This window comes from Pinus tabuliformis, chromosome J (assembly GCF_031772625.1).
Source record: "Pinus tabuliformis cultivar Carrire ecotype Pingquan chromosome J, CPIR1, whole genome shotgun sequence".
NCBI classification, from domain to species: domain Eukaryota; kingdom Viridiplantae; phylum Streptophyta; class Pinopsida; order Pinales; family Pinaceae; genus Pinus; species Pinus tabuliformis.
In genome coordinates this window covers 1,312,035,305-1,312,039,864 of record NC_142295.1, presented here as the reverse complement: position 1 = coordinate 1,312,039,864, position 4,560 = coordinate 1,312,035,305, and the positions used below count along the sequence as shown (strand labels likewise).

At 38.3% G+C, this 4,560-nt stretch overlaps 1 pseudogene; it reads right to left on the bottom strand.

The window, feature by feature from the left end:
• Window positions 1–425: 425 nt before the first annotated feature.
• Window positions 426–2,486, bottom strand: LOC149232082 (organic cation/carnitine transporter 4 pseudogene; annotated as a pseudogene).
• Between the last annotated feature and the right edge of the window lie 2,074 nt (window positions 2,487–4,560).

The following is a 4,560-nucleotide window of genomic DNA, read 5'->3' as shown; positions in this document are numbered from 1 at the left end:
CATCTATATAAGATTTAAGAGTAAAATCTATTCCTTTTGTATACCATAATCCGTAAACCATAGTTCCTTGCAAATATCTAATTACTATTTTAACAACGTTCACATCGGATTCCTACAAGTCCGGCCACTTGCATGAATTATGGTCTTGATGGTATTAAATAAAGAAAGCTACCAATTTTAAATTTAAAATTAAAACTAGAAATAAAAATAAAAACGAAACCCTCAAACAGAATGCCCATAATATGGATTAACTATTTTATTTATTTGAATTTGATGCATTCATACGCATTCAACGTTTATGTTTTAAACATCCAACGCATAAAACACTTTTTGTAGAAAGTGCTATGCGTCACGCCAGCACAAACCGTCAAACAAAATTATTGATGTGGAGGCCTGAAGTGGAGGCCGCCGGGACATTAGGTCCATCAAATTAAATCATTCCCTGTTGGTGGAATCTCTGCTTTGAAGGCTGCCATAGTTTCCGCGAGGTGACGATTCGATGTCCTGGGAAGCATGAAACCCAGGACACCTCCTACAATACCCGAAACGCCGATGATAAAAAAGGGCAGCGCCGAATTTACGTTTCCCGTCACCAGCACCAGCGGGGCGACAATGGCGCCTATCTTCCCCGTCTGGCTCGCCAACCCTAACGCCGCGTTCCTCACAACTGTCGGAAAGAGCTCGCATGTGTAAACGTATACCAAATTATACATCCCCGCCGCGCCGAATATCCCCACGAGGCTACACGCTAGCTTCACGCCACTCACAACTTTTCTGCTGACCCCCGTTCCCCGGTTTTCCATTGGATTCGAACCCAAAATCTCGACGAGCACCGAGGTCAAACTTGCCAACAGACAAGACAGTCCGCTTAACAGCATCAAGAAGATGAGCATCGCCCTCCTTTCGAACTTGTCAACCATAATTGCCTTCAGAGAATATGCAGGCAACTCTGCAATTCCGTTAAGGAAAACGCTCAGATATAAATTGGTACCAAGATTTCCCACGTTCAGGTTCAGTCCATAGTAGACCATAGCGCAGGCCAGCCATATCCAACCCATTGCAATCATCCTCCTGCGCGTCACGGGCGCCTTGAAAACGTCCACAAGGCTTCTGATGAATCGCCAGCATCTGTGGCATCTTTTGGGTCCCCGTCCAAGGCCAACGAAACTCCCGCTGGTATTGACTTACGGTTCTCGGCCGCAATCGATCTCATGACCTCCATGGCCTCTTCCAGCCTGCCCTTTACCAGAAACCACCGCGGAGATTCCCAGAGGAATGGGAGAACGAAGAGGCAATATAAGGCGGAGGGAGTGGAAGTCACAATGTAGAGAAGTCGCCAACTGTCGGAAAAGTAGGCGAGAGCAGAGAGCAACCCTATGCCGAAGGAATAGAAGTAGAAAGCCGACATGCCTACTGGACCTCTTCTCGTCGGACCCACGGGCTCCGTCGCCAAAACAAAGGATGATAAGCCTACGCCACCGCATGTTATGCCCGTCAATAGACGAAGTATCAAATACACCCAGAAATTAGGCGACATTGCCGTCAAGAAGCCGAGGATGGCGTTGCCGGCGCAAGCCAAGTTCAGCACTCCTTTCCTTCCAAGTGAAGAATCCGAGAGTCGTCCAAACAGCCCTGCACCTGTATTATGGGAAAAAAAAAAAAAAAAAACTCAAACCCTAAGCAAAATGTGTATCCTGAACATCAGTGGACATAAACCATAAGTGGCTAATACACGGAACAGTTTCCTCTGTTGCAAATTTCCTCTACTTGTTGGAATTTGGAAGTCAGAATTTTTTGGTTACCGAATTTCTGTCAAGATTTTGAAGATTTGATTACCAAATTTCTGTCACGATTCTGAAGATCTGATTTAACTTAGAATGGAACTAAATCGTTGTTTATCATGGATCTCAAAATAAATTACCGTAAAACAGGAAAGAAGATACATTTTCTACTAGATTTTCTTAAAAATGTCATTTACCAATAAGAGACCCGACAAAAAACGCAGACTGCACCAACCCAACTTTGTATTTTTCATTGCAAAAGAGACCCCATTCGGACACAGTGGAAATTCCGCGGTCCCCGTCCCAGTCCCACGATGCTCGGTCGAGGGAGCAAATAGATCCCGTCGGGCTACAAAATTCGAACTCTCGCTGCATGGAATGGGAATCACCTGGAACATTCTGTTTGTTGCAGTGCCAACCAGGCTGACTGTCGGCAAAAATAATGACCATCGTTTGGAGGGCCATCAGTGTCCATGCGAAGCTGGCCAGCACAAAATGCTTGAGTTGCCACCGTCCGAATTCCCCCGCCCATGTCTCTAGCATCTCGTCGATGCCGATATTTGTGCGAGTCTCCGGAACGCCAAGATTTGTGTCATCTGTGGATGGCAACTCGTCCCTCAAACCGTCGAGATCGCCGCATGGGTTCTCCATCTTCGCCTCGTCGCATGGGTTCTCCATCGTAGCCTCGGCCTCACTTCCAGACATGCCAGGCATGAAAAAAAAGGAATATAATTCTTTTACTTCCGGTGTGGAAGATCGACAGTGTAGATCTCTGGGACATGAGAGGAGGTTATATAAAACATTTTTCCCGCACAAATAACATGACTTGCGTCTTCACTCGCTGAGATGTAAATCAGTGGTAAGATCCTCCGATTTCCTTTTTTATTCCGCATCTATGGAACCCTAGTTGACGTTGTTGGCTTCTCTGACCTATAAACTGACCTTGCCAAATGTAGAACAGAAATATTATAGTTTAGTTAAATTAAATTAAACGATTAACAAATAGTTATAGACATCATAATATTTATTTTACACATTTTACACCGTCAAAATTAATAAAATATAATAAAATAAAATATTATTCTAAATTATTATTATTATATAATATTAATTACCAAGATTCATGCTTATATTATTATAGACATTCATATTTACAATTATCAAAATATTTAGATTATTTTAAAATTTTAATTTAATTTATTAATGTTAAAAATAAAATTTGATACAAAATTTAAATAGAAAAATGTTAATAAGTTATTATGAGGAATGCTTACTCTAAAGCTTATGGGATATAATGGTTGGATAAATCATCAAATCTAAAAATATTATTAAGTTAATAAGTGGTAGAATATTTTTTAGTGAGAAAACTAAAATTTTGAGTTAGTAATTTAAGATATTGACATATTCTCATCATTTTTTTACATTAATTGATAAAATTTTCAATATCAACTCCCATGCATCTTTACATCACTATGTTTATGTTATTAAAAATACATATGGCATCATTCTTTCCAAAATGGTTATTCAATGGGGTTAAGCATACAGGATTATAAAACAGATCACCCAAGTTCTCTTTAGGTAAAAACAATTCATATGCCTTTTAACCCCGATTGGCCTAAATGGAATGGTGTGTTCATTTCTATGTTTAAGAGCCTTAGCTGTGGGTTTAATTCCCTCTCCACCTAAGTTTTGTTCTCTAGGTGTTCAGTGCTATGTTTAAGTGCTATGTTTAAGTTATTCAGGTTTTTAACCCCGATTGGCCTAAATGGAATGGTGTGTTCATTTCTATGTTAAGAGCCTTAGCTGTGGGTTTAATTCCCTCTCCACCTAAGTTTTGTTCTCTAGGTGTTCAGTGCTATGTTTAAGTGCTATGTTTAAGTTAAAGGGCAATAACTGAAGTGCTAGCTAATATATTTAATTATGGCTCCACCTAGGTTCTATTCTTCTGTGACATGTCAGCTTGTATGCAAAAAATTTGAACAAGTTGGAAATTTCGATGAGTACTACCTGTAATTTTAATTCCTCCTACACCTAGAGTCATGTTTTTTTGTGTAAAAAATGTGTTTAAATTTTTCACCTTCTTGTTAAACAAGGAATTGTTGCGTGGTATCTAGTAGATTTAATTCTCGTTCCAACTAGGTTCTATTTTTCTATGACATTTTAGCTTGTGCGGAAAAAAATTTGAACAATTTGAAAATATAATTTAATTCCCACTCCCCCTAGGTTCTATTATTTGGCGTGTTAGCTTGTGTAGAAAAAATCGAAAAGTTGAAGACTATGACGAGTAATTACTATAATCCGGAAGGTGAATATTATTTGAACAAGTTTCATATGGAGTATTTCCTATAAACTTAAAGGTGAAGGTGAATAGTATTTGACGTTTTTCCTATAAACTTAAAGGTGAAGGTGAATAGTATTTGATGTTTTTCCTATAAACTTAAAAGTGAAGGTGAATTGTATTTGAACAAGTTGAAGAGCATAATGAGTAATTCCTATAAACTTAAAAGTCAATTGAAATATCCATTATGATTCACTTCTAGATCTTCCCCATAAATTTCCTTCATAACTACCAATTCACTATTTACCATGCAAAAAAAATTACCCACCATATTTTTCTCTTAAAAAAACTTTTAAAAAACTCATTAGTTATAATAAATGAAATGGGGATTAAAGGCTACCCTACTAACATTTGTGTCATTTTTAAAACCTAATTTTATTAATTTAAATCTAATTGTATTTATTTTAGTAGAGAAAACCTAATTTTACTAATTTTAATTTA